Raw genomic sequence first — 12,912 nt, 5'->3', positions numbered from 1 at the left:
CCGCCCCAGGGCAAGCTATATTTAAAGTAATAATAATATCAGAGCCCTTCTTGAAGTGACACAAAAGAAAGAACACACACACATGAAAAAGCAGCCTGCACGGAGAATTACTGATTTCAACAGGAATGGAATTTCTTGCTCACTGCCTTGTTCGGTTTGTCAGACCTCCCACTATCTGGATGTCATAAACTGCAAGGTAGCAACAGCAGAGGAGGGCAGGGGAGAGCAGACCAAAGATGGTCTGTTTGGTAAACTAGCAGCTTTTGCAGTGTGTGTTTTGGAGGTCCTCTGCTTGGGTGCTTTTTCAATGCATGCTTTCCATTTGCAGAGAATGGCTTGCAAACACAGCTGGATGCAATTACAGTGTTTTACAGGATGCAGACTTAAAAGGAACAAAATCTAAGGCTTGCAATGGTAGATACTACTGAAAAATGTAAGTAAGAAGCTTTTTCCATGTAAAGGGGAAATTATGCCAGCGTTAAAAGGAAGAAGTAATATTCAGTCCCCTTCAGTTTTAACTCCAGGTCTGTGCTGTCATGTTAATCAAATTGGCAATAGATATTTATAAAAAATTGACGTAACTCTGATGTCGCGCTCATTTTTCAGGAGGTGGATATAATAGTTAGCCCCAGCAGCCTGTCCCAAATGAAGCAGTTCAGTAAAGCAAAATGGTATACAGCAGAGGGGGAAACAAAACATCCTTCCACCGTTTCTGCCTTGTACCTCTGCTGCCAGGACACAAATGAAGGAGTAGCCAACTCTTCAATTTGCCACCTAACACAAAACCTACTCGCAGATTTTCTGAGGCTTATGGGTGTCAAAATTTCAGCTGAGTGGGTCCGCTGCTCCGCTGCCCATCCTGAAATGTGTTGCAGATTTCCTTCATGTAGACAACAATGGCTTTATCCAGGCAGGCTCAGGCAGTTTGCAGTGAGAGCTCAGAGAGGTGCGAGTGTCACCGGGCACTGGTGGGTCCCTGTGGGCCCACGGGAGCTGCGGTGTGCTCCCATAGCTCAGCAATATGTGCAGCACTGCTAACCCCACTGCAGATCCCAGGGGGCTGCAAACACGTGGAGAGTTACTACACCTCAGCTGACATGTGCTAATCTCTTCAGGGATCAAAACTGTATCAGAGTGAGTCTCGGAGCAGCCGCTAAAGCCCGTCCAGATCATTGAGGCACTATTACAGAAAGCCTTTTACAGTAAAGTTTCTTTGGAGCCAGTTTTGCTCCCAGCTGAGCCCAGACCAACAGCCAACGCGGCAGGACGGAGCAGCCAGGCAGTAGCTCCACTGATGTCCACATGGAAGCTGGAAATGAGTCATCCCAGTATTGAAGTTTCCCAGTCCCATAGGTGAGGCCAGAAGACTAAAGGGCAACATGAGCTGGTAAAAAAGGCTGATAATGCTGGGTTTAACAAGAAATGTTTCAGCCCTGGCAGTCCCATCCAGGAGCCAGAAGAAGCCCTTTCCCTCTCCCTCTTAATACAATGACCAATGGGTTACCGTGTTCACCAAGTGAATTTGGCATCTGTGCTCCAGAGGGTTCATCAGCCATCCCTGTGAAGATGCTCTCAACATGAGAGTGCAGATCTGCTGCAGAGGTTGGGCTCTGCTTCTGTTGAACACAGCTATTCTACAAAACAGAGTAGGCTAGGGCTAAGTATAATCCTTTGCGGGGAACCCAGGTGTCCTGTTGTTTTCTTAGATGGCTCCCTTTGGGCTCTAACGACTCTAATGTAACAGTCATGGGTGGGAGGTACTTTTTTGCACGTGAAGACCCGAACTGTGGGTCAGAGTGTAGCTGCCAGCAAAGCCCAGTTTCACCAAGCAGAACTGTGCACCTTTCTTCCACTCCGAGAATGGGATGGAAGTTTAAAATCTGGTCTTCTACTTTCCTGAATGAATATGCTAAAAAATAGGCTGTGTGTAAAAGGCTTGTGAATCCTGATTTCACGTCTGCAGCTCTCCATGGACCTGAAGCAGATGCCTAGAGGACCTTCCTGTTCCTTACAGAGTAGCTTCATCTCCCTTTCACTGCAGTGGTGTGACTTGCACTTGGATATTTCATCCTTCCTCTGCTCCAATGACTCATTTAAGACTATAGCTCTGCTCTGGACATCAGGAGCATAAAAGGTAAGTGCAAACAGCCTGAATGTTGCCTTTGCAGGTACAGTCATAAGCTCTTCAGATAGGCACTGCACCATTTCTTTTGGTCTAGCTGTAGACACATCCCCACAAGGTCTGAGTGCCTTCTGAACCCTACTCTGTCCCCCCCGAAAACTATTTGACATATGTGAAACTCAGGCATAGGTAGATGAAATGTCTTTTTTACGTTTGCACATGAAACATGGAGGAGTCAGAAACCACTTTTGTGTAGCCCAGTATGTTAGAAACAAATCCGTGATTTTACGATGTCTTCTAGTGAAGTATGTTGGATATGCTACAGAGCACAAGAATATCGTATTATTTATCTCGGTATTTATTTTGACTGCAAAACCACTCCTCACACCTTCCCCCAAGAACCTGAAAATGGCTTCCCCTCTGTAGAGCATCATTATAGGGGTCAAGCAACAAAAAATTATCCAGCCTTCCTGTGCTGAACCCAGTGAAAGGAGGGTACCAGGGCTTTCACAGGTGCTGTCGTCTCCATGCAGCACTGAGCGTGCGCTCTGCCTTGGGACAACAGCGAGGTACAACTCCTAGATGGTAAGTCGTGTCTAAAGCCAGCCTTGACCATTGCTTTTCCTAAAGGCGAGTAGCTCTGGAAAACTGTAGGTCCCATGATCTTTCGTTTTTAAACAAACGATCTTGCACTGTGATAGCAGCAGAGCATCACACGCCGTGACTTGCAATCCCAGGCAGCGTATCCGTACTAAAACCAGACAGCTGCAGTCTGTCCCAGTCTATGTAAATTAAGTGAGATCTTAGCTTAAAATGGTGATACTGTGGTCTGCATTAGACATAAGGCATTCTTTAGAAACACAGCTGGCACAGGAACAGGCTACATATTGCTTTTTAATTTCTGGAAGGCACCAACGTATCAGATTCATGAGAGCCCCTCTTCTGTTCCCTGGCTCTGCTTGGAAATGTTGTAGGACATGAATCTGTCCTCTTGGGCAGGGTTTTATGCTTGGCATGGTGCACATAACTGCTTGCTAGAAATGCTGCTTTTCAACAATTTCATCTGAAAGAGGAGAAGTAAAAAAACTAGTTTACATAACTCAAACTTAGTGTTATCAGGATTATTTCAGGTATAAAAATCCATGGTTTCCAAGTTTGCCGTTGCCCTCCTTGATGTTTCGACTGCATTGTGTAATCAGTAAATGTATAAACTGCAGAGGTTAATGGTTCACTCTGACTTCTAAAAGTAGGGCAAGTGGAATGTGAATAATTTGTGTTGTGGTCGAGACTACTACTATTTGGTATCTCTGTTTACATTTATCAGGGGCTGTTGGAGCAGTTAATAGTGTGGTGCCTCAAGACATGATTCAGAGCCTAGTTATTATAAACCAGAACAAATAACTAAACAGTGCTGCTCTCTTTTCGATGCACACTCCACGCTCGAGTTCGTTCTGGATCTCACAACCTTCTTGACCCATTGCCATTGCAGTGAGGTGAGAACAGGTTGATATGACCTTTCCGAAATCCACGCAGGAGCAGCATCCCTCAACCTTACTGTCCACAGGTGATGATCCTGAGCAAGATGGGTGTTGCGGCACCAGCACCCTGCGTCCTCCCATGGGCCACGGGTCCTGATGACTGAAAACCTGTGGTGAGTAACTGGTGTGTTGTTGTGGGGGTCTCTGCTGCGAAACTGGCTGGCTGCATTGATTTGGTCTGGACTGCTTCTGAATGAGAACTGAGTATTAGAGGTTGAGGCTGAAGGGGAAGCTGGAATAACTCAGTTTAACTGTAATTTCTAAGTGTAATATGTACTAAGCAATCTGTAATAAGGAAATATATATCTATATAAAAACAACTATAACTCTCTAAACTTTCATGTCTGTCCCACACATGGGATATATGAAATGCTAGTTTCAGGCTCTGTTCAATCCCAGGTGAAGCTGTGGTTTCTCTCTTTTACTTTTAAAAGCCTGATTGTCTTATTCATTCATGAGTTTTGGAAAGATATGCGGTATTCCTGGTGTTTTGTAGGGTGTCCTCCTTTCTAACCACATGTTATTCTTTCAAGATCTGCAAGTTCCTCTGCATACGTACAGTCTCAACAAGGAGGTAAATGTGAGAGAGAACCTGGAGCACCTTATGGCACATCTTTTATCTGCCTAAACCTGTGCACTGAGATGAATAACATTGCGCCTGCGACCCCTTTTAGGTTGGTATGATTCCAGTAGAGCTCAATGGAAATGCTGTAGCATAAAATTGATGTAATGATTAGTTGGCTGGAAATTAGAGTCAGAAATTTTTTTCTCATGTGCAATTTTGACTATTTAAACATTTCTGTTCCCATATCAAAATTTTTTCAGGGGAGGAAAAGTTCTGAAGAAGTTCAGTTTGGAAGTGTCCAAACATTTTGCTTCAGTCTTGTTGATCTAAATGTAACACTTTAATATTGTTGAATTAAAAATATTTTCTTAAGAGCCAGCTAACTGGCTGAGATGGAAATTGTCTTACTCCCTTATTCTCCTGGACAATTTATAGCCACCATATCCAGCAAGCCCAGAGGCAGTTTCAAGTTGAACTTAATTGAAATAAAATATTGCTGTTCAGTTAAAAAGTGAGCTGAAACATTTGATTTGGGTCAAGCCCATGTAGTGAAGGAAATACTTTGTTTTGCTTTTCCCAAAGGAAACCTGAATGCTTTGGGCAAAATTAATTTTTTCTTGCATAAAAAGTCGATTCCGTGGAAACTTAATTTCCAACTAGAGGCAAAACTGCTGGGGAGTGTCTGTTAAGCTTTTGTGCTGAAACAATGAATGGTCTCTGATGCTTTAAGGAAGAACTCTGCAGCCTTATTTAAAGAAACCTCTCTCAAAAATCTATGCTTTATTTTAGTGAAACCCGAAGGGACAGGTTCTTCTTCATGTCTTTCTCTTAGCTGTTAATATTAATTATTTATATACCTGACAATAGCTTTGATATCACCAGAGGCCTCTGCAGACATTTGATTTACTGAAACACATTTGGCTTTAGATATTCTAATTTCAGCTCCGCTAGGAAGAAGCTGGCAGGTTGGCTTCTTCTGAGACAATATTATGCTGTGTTCTGATCATCTGAGTTACAAATTGGCCAGTTCCTCTGTAGGTAAAATTTTATTTCATCCAGACACACATCAGTGCAAATCCCATGACATAAAGCTCTATATTCCAGCATTAGTACCAGAATCTTTTCCACTAATCTTTTCCTCAATTTAAACTGCCAAGCAGTAGTGAGCATTTTCCACTTGATTTGCTTCAGTTTACTGCTTAAAGATGCATTTGCTGCCCACAATTAACACTGGTCATCATCCAAAGCCTGCATCACCTCGGCTGTTATCCAGTGAAATAACGTCTTTTTAATGGGGTGGTCAAAACCATACACCATATTGCAAAGGTGGCATTGTGGGAACTTTCTGCTAAGCCATCATCATCTGTGGGGAGTCTTACATGTTTGTTAAAAGCTGGTTTATCCTTTCATCAGGCAATAGACACTGCAGAAGAAGGTGGGTGCACTTCATTCTTCTTTCCTTTCCCCTCCTTCAATAACTTCCATCACTTTGTAAAAGATGACAAAGGTTTTATTTTTTTCCCGTATTCACTGCTGATGCTTACTTGTAACTTTAGATCTTGCAGTATCCAAATTAGACTTTTCTTCCTCTGAAGGTCAGCAGAGTACTACAAAAGGACAACAAAAGCTGTTTCAGTTTTTTGTGTTCGAGGCACTGATTTGTGCGTATTTCTCTGGGCTTTTTTCCCCCCTGTTTGTCTAGCAGCACATAAGCAGAAAAGCAAGAATAAGCTGAATCCATGAGGACCTTCCTACATTTCTACTTGGACATTGATGGATGGAGAAGCATTTAAAAGAAAAAAAAAATCAATATTGAATCCGAAGAGGTGCGTCACCTCTGCTGGTTTAGCAGCATTATGTGGTGGCAGGGAGTAACCCAAATATGTTTGTACTTCCCATGTCCCCCGAAGTTCATGGGTTCAGCAGCATATGGCAGGCAGTACCAGAGTTCTGTGAAATAGGTGGGGACCTGCCAGACCCGCAGGAGTTAAGATTACAAATATTTTTGCTCTGCATACCTTTCTTGCTCTTTAAATATGGCAGAACCAAGCAGCTGTAGCCCTGAAGTGATAATCTTGAGAAAGTAAATGTAGCTGCTATTTGTTACAGCTCTCTATTAAAATTGGCAGGTGACTGCTGTTATGTTTTCCCTCTCTTATTCCTGGGATAGCACATTTTCCAACTTGTTAAGTTACAGTATGTAATTTATAACCATCAAAGTGGAAAACATTATGCAGCGCATGAATTAGCATCAGTATGAATGTCTGTTATTGAATTTGTGCTATATTTCTAGAAATATGCAGTTATTCTTCCTTGGCAAACCTCAGATTTTTGCTATCAGATTTTGTTTAATTATATTTAACTGATTAGAACAGCTTTAATGGATGCATGCAAGAGTTCTGTGAAGGACAGTCCCTAGTAGGTCTAATTTCACCCAGTAGGTGAAATTAGGAAAAGTTGTTGTCTTCGTACAAACATAGTCCAGCATTAGGTTAAGGTTGTTTGAGCAATATGTGGACTGGCAAGAGGGGGTAAACTTGTGACACAGACACACTGGGTGATTGAGTCCTTAAATATTAGTCATGATACTGCGACTGTAGCTTGTCAACAGTGTTAGCATTATAGGCTGGGTCCAGTCTGCCTGTTTACGATAGATACCCACCTAAATCGTAGGTGAATAGAAAAACAGTTTCCTTAATGGAAAGAAGATTGAGTGTCTCTATTGAGAGTCAATGGAAAAACTTCCATTGATTCTGTGGCAGTAGATTTAGGGGCACTCATTCACTGGACTGCTGTGCTGGATCCCACCCTTTAATCATTTCATGTAAGGTGGCAATTCACATAGCAAGCTACAAATTGTATCTTCATAGCATCTGGTTCTTAAAACAGTGAAAGTCGAGACAGATCTGCAAAATATATTAGAAGAATTGTGTTACCTCCAGGTATGTAAATAGTTTTTTACATCTAGGTGCAGCACTGTCTGAACTTGTTGACTCAGCTCAACTGACTGTGCTGAGACTTCGCTGTTACTTCCAATGTTTTGAGTGCTGTATTTCTTGCAGAATAATTTTACTATAACTTAATATGTTCCAGAGGAAATGTAGCGTCCTTTTGGCTTAGTGATGCAACTAATTCCCACCTTCTTTTTCCAACGCAGTTTACAAACAGGTACCCTCTACGGAGCTTGTAAAATTCTGCTGTGAAGGTCCTGGGGAGATAACAAAAACTTACAACTTGATTTGTAAAAGAAGCTGTTATTATTTACCTGGTTTAATAGACACTGGTTTATCTGTGCTCTAGTTCCTGAGTATCACTGGAATCCAAATGTTTTTCTTTAGAACACTTAAGGCAATCAAAAGTATTTATTTAAAGCACTGAATCGCTTAAGGAAACAAGTGGAATACTACTGAAAGCTAAAACATTTTTCCAGCAGGGTTTGATATCTCTGTAAATATTTTGGCTTTCATTTTCTTCCTACTCATTTTTGAGTCCACCAAGGATCCAAATATCAAGTTTTCTATCAATTTCCACCAGAGATACAGGTACTGTAAGTTGGAATACAAGTGGAGAACCTGATCACTTTGTGTAGTGCAATTTATACCCTCCCACACTCTAACATATGGCTGAACACCACTGTGTCGTGGAGTTCAATAAAAGACTGACATGTTACAGTCTTTTAGGAAAATCCACACTCACTGGGCATCTCCATATCTTACACACTGGTATTGTACAAACACGGGCTACAGCTGAGCATCAGAGCAGGCACGGGAATCCCTGAGGGCACCTCTAATCTGAATGTTAAATTAGCTTTATTGAAATATCTCTTTTAAATGAACTGAGCCTGATGTCTCTCTTGTACTGGAATATGCCTTCTTAATGGGTGCTTCCTTGAAAGCTGTTGATGAGAGGCGGGAATGAGGGAATGGTCATCACCATTAAGAGTATTAAAGTATTGAATGGTAAAAGTTATTGCCTTTCTTCCAACCATAAGTTTTTATAATGTCTATTAATATGACATAGGGCACTGCAGCTTTCTGTGGTACACACAGAGTCACTGAACTAATGCATAAATCACCCTCTTGCACACCAATAAATCCCAGTTAGCTGATGGTCTGCTCTGGTCATCTGTGAGAAAAAGTCCTGAGAGACATGCTGGCATGACCCACTGCAAGGAAGATGTATGTGTCTAGGTATAGGACTAGGACTGGGGCAGATCAGAGTACTTCCCACAGCATACATATCCCTCACGATAGTTGCTAGCATATTATGTAGCCTTGGCAGCTGACCTGTACGTGTCCTTGTGAGATACCACCAAGGAAAGACTTCACGAAGGTTGCCAGTGCTACTGCAGCAAGGGCAAGGAGGATGCCTGAGGACCCTTGGGCTGCCCACAGGAAGGATGGGAGGCACCCAGGAGAGCCCTCCGGGCTGGCAGCATTCCCTGGGATGTGCTGGTAGATACAGGGTGATGATAGCCCCAGATGTCCAGTTGGCCTAGTAACTAACTGGGACCTGTACCACAGCTCTCACATGCTGAGCAGAGGCACGGGCAAAAAGGAAGGCACTTTTAATGCAGATGTGAAAGTAGATGTTCAGGGTGACAAGGAGGAGAGATACCAGGAGCAGGGGCTGCTGCAAAGTGGCAGAACCTGCAGAACAGAAGGTGAGGGTTGTATAGGAGGATGCAGAAGGATTTGATGTTTGATGGGTGAAGGGAAGAAAGGGGAGGGAAGGAAGATCTGTCTGTTATGGGCTGCAGAGTCATAAGAGTCAGGTATCAGGTATGCAGAGTCAGATGAGTCTTTGACAAAAACTCCCATCTCCTGCGGCCAGCTAGATTCCTTTGTAAGCCCAGGAATGACCCTCTCCCACATCCATGGTTTGAAGTTTGTTACTTTGAATGTGGAAACTCACAAAGCAAAAAAAGCCAAGATTATATCTCTGTCCAAAAGAGTCTTTAGGATCCTGGAGGGCTCTCTTTAAAGTTTTAATCCTTTCTTGGCTTTCATACACTGTCAAGTCCTTATTTATAAGCCCTTCTTATTCTTCAGTATTTCTTAGACTACTTTATCTCCATGTCTTTATCAGGCATGCTGTAGAAAGAAAAACTAGAGCCATGTCCCTGTTTGGACTAAGAAAATGAGAGCTTGTCAGGGGAGTACAGTGTCTTTCAAACCACTGGTAAATCAGTGTAAATGGAAAACCTCCTGTTTTCACTTCAGCGTGTTTCCAGGTGGGAGGGAAACAGCTTGTCTGAGCCAAGTTCTGCAGCGGGGCAGAATCTGGTCCATAGGGATCTTCTTTCTGCCATTTCCCAAGGCGCTGTGCCAGTATGCCTTCCTGTCTGAGACTGACTTTCAATACCTCTAACAGTGGGAATCTGGTGACAGTCTGAGAGAAAACAGTGGAAAACCTGCCCTTCTAAAGGAAGACTTGGAATGGACAGGTGAGCTCTCAGTAGAAACTATGTGTAGGCAAGAAGTCGTAATTAGTTGCACAGGTTGTAATGGGGAGAAAATTCAGAATAGGGATTTGTCATCTTTTGTTTGCAGGGGCAGGCTCCTGGTGCTACTGGAAGTCCCACCATGGACTGCTTGGCAGAGGTTAGAGGCTGTGTGTTTATATATGTCTGGGTTTATTTATAGGGAGCTTTTGGATTGCACAATCCGCAGGAGAAAAGGCAGTGGAAAAAGTGTATCTCCTTTCCTATGTTGCTTTGTAGGAAGAGTTATTATGAACGCAACTCATTTATCAGCAATGTATTGTTTATTACAGTCAGGAGTTGTGCGTAGGACAGTTTGAAAGTGAAAAGACCAGAAGTGCCTACAGCGTGTTGACTTCAGAGACACAATTCTGCTATAAGGAGGTCGATTCTGCCATTTGTGCCTTATACCTTGTCCCCAAGAAACACACTGGAAAGGGAATAGAAATCAAACTGTTCTGTGGTGCTGGAAAATTTTAAGGCTACGAGACATACCTGGCACATGCTAGATGGAATCAATACATCACACAGCAGAGCTGCAAGCAGTGTGCTGGATTGCTTATTTGATGCTCCATGCGTAGTGTTTAATGTAACGCGTGGCATTAAAATGCAAGATTCAAGACAGAAGTTTGCCTGTGAAAGTAAATCAGGCATCAACCCAAATGATTGGGAGAAGAGCCAAATGACAGGAGATGAGCCTTGTATTTTTTTTTAATGGCCAAAACCCCTGGGCCCTGCCAGCCTGGCAGAGACTGAGTCCTGAGTCAAGGGCTGCTCAGTGAATGCCTTTTTCCTCTAAATATGTGCTTAAATATCAGGCTGCTGAACTGGTGCATCCAGCTTAAATTATCCTGTGCTGGGGATAGGTGAACAAAGAAAATAACATGATCCAAGGCAAACAAAGGAAGACTTTGTAAAAGCCAGAAGTTCTTTTTCCTAACAGTGAATTCTCTGAAACCAATAGTGTTCCCACTAATGTGAAGTTTAAGGAGAATCAAGCCCCCACAAAATGTAAACTAGAGAATGTGGGGCAGAAGCTCCTGCATCAAAATGCATGAACTATCTCAGTGGCTCTAAGTACTAAAAAGAGATGATCCAGGCCTATTTTGTGGGCTGCGCTCTGCAAAATGCTTTCTGGCGTGGGGAGACAACCGCTTACTGGGACTCGTAGGTGGTTCTCCAAAATAAACAAATCAGTGCTACCCACCTCACTGTCCAGACTACAGAAAAGTAATTATTATAGAGAGTCAGAGAAAGTAGAAATCAGCCTGGTGCTTTAGGAAGGCTATCCCAGGAGGCCCCAAGCTCCAGGAAAAGGCAAACATGAAGCTGGAGAAGGGTGCATCCTTCCTGCCTGTAGCTGTCTGGGATGGGGCTCCCCATTTCACCATCCTGCTGCTCCTGTTTAGATGTTTAGATGTGTTGTTCCAAGTTCCCATAACGTCCCTGGCATCCATGTGTGCTGGCAAGTGAGAGCAATTAGTTCTGTAATGTCCAAACCAACTAGCAAATTACCGCCTGCGGTCTGCTTTCTGTGTCCCCCTGCCAGCTTCTGGGATGAGCTACCGGTCTGGGTTCACGTATACGGTGTAGCCGCTTACTTTTTTGAGATAAGCAGCTCAGTGTCTGCACTCTGTGTCTCTGTCTCACGCATACTCCCTGGTAAGGAACAGGAAGGAGCCATTAGATTCAAAATTTGAAAATTGGAAATGCTCTGGGGTGTATCATCAGCTGGAGAAAAATCCCATCATTACACTGCTACTACAGCATCCCCCTTATTTGTGCCTCCAACTCAAATGCATTAAACTTAATTACATAGTAGTACAACTCCAAGACAGATTTAACATATTGGGATAAGAAAAGCTTTAAAAAAAATACTCCATTAAGAATTGAAGCGACGCTTGTGCTGGCAACAGAGGAAAGTAAAGTGATGCCAGCCTGTGGGACACAGCACAAAGAAGCAATCTTAAACTGTTTTAATAACCACAAACAAATCTTGAGTTTGTGGTCATTTAATCCAGAACATGGAGTCAACAGATGGAAAAAACCATTAGGTCTTCAGTTGCGTGACCGTGGCAGTGCAGGACTGCTGCAAACAGGGTGCTTCTGTGGAATCAGTCTAGTTCTCCAGACCTCAAACAATGGGACACCCACTTCCTAGAATATCTTCCTGTGTAAAGACTTTTTGTTTTTTCCCCTCCACAATGGGTAGTTTAAATTCACCTTGTGATTTCATCCGCTGTTCCTAATTGCATCCTTTCTGCTGAAGGAGCTACCTCCCGTTGGTGTTCAGACTCTTCAAATATTGATAAGAAAATCGCTGTGTCCCTTTTCTTTTGCAGATCTGTTTAAGCCCAGTTCTACGCATATTTAGCCTTTTAAATCTTTCTTCCTGCAGCCCCCGCATCCTTTTTGCTGCTCTGCTTTTATGGTTTCTCACTGTGCATATATCTTAACATTTCAGCTTTGATGGTAATACAACAGTCAGGACAGGTTTGCCAAACCCTTGTGTCCAAAGTGGAAGATAATTAATCCTATTGTTCTTCCATTTTACAGTTGGAGATAGGCAATTTACTTTCCTTGAACTCTCTTCCCACCGCCTTCTGGGCTGGAACAGATTGTCCCTTCCAGTGCATTTTCAGCCACATTCAGTCCTTGAAATTGTGTTTGCAGATTTTTCCCTTAAAAATGAAGGAAAAAAGAAAGAAAAAAGAGGAAGTGAATTAGGAGCTTTTGCCCATCTATTTCACAGCTGTTTCATTCCATCATTACCCCTATCAGTGCTAAAAAGGTTTGGGAAACCTCAGGCATGGGAGGAGGCTAGTGGCAGGCAAAGGGGATAAAGCAAGGCAAATGCTTTGGAGGACTGGTGAGCATCAGTGGGAAAAAGGCAGTTTTGAGAGGAGGGCTGCAGAGGGCATAGCAAGAATTACATTGGGAGGTTGAACTGGGGAGGCCAAGTAGGCAGGAGGTGGCAAGAGGAAGAGATATGGCAGTGGCGGCTGATGGGATAGAGGAATAGTGGGGGAGAGGGAAGTGGCAGTACTGCTGTCAACTAAATTTGTTGCCTGGATGTGTAGGGTGAGAAAAGCAGACTTCATGGTGCAGCAGAGAACATGGGAAAGTTGGATTTGTAACCTCGAGACAAGAGCTAATGCTCTGGGAAAACCTTCTGTACTGAGAGTATGTCTTGATATAGGATGAT

Source organism: Cariama cristata, unplaced genomic scaffold (assembly GCF_000690535.1).
Source record: "Cariama cristata isolate BGI_N322 unplaced genomic scaffold, ASM69053v1 scaffold18279, whole genome shotgun sequence".
Lineage (NCBI taxonomy): Eukaryota > Metazoa > Chordata > Aves > Cariamiformes > Cariamidae > Cariama > Cariama cristata.
Note: the sequence above shows the minus strand (reverse complement) of the source record.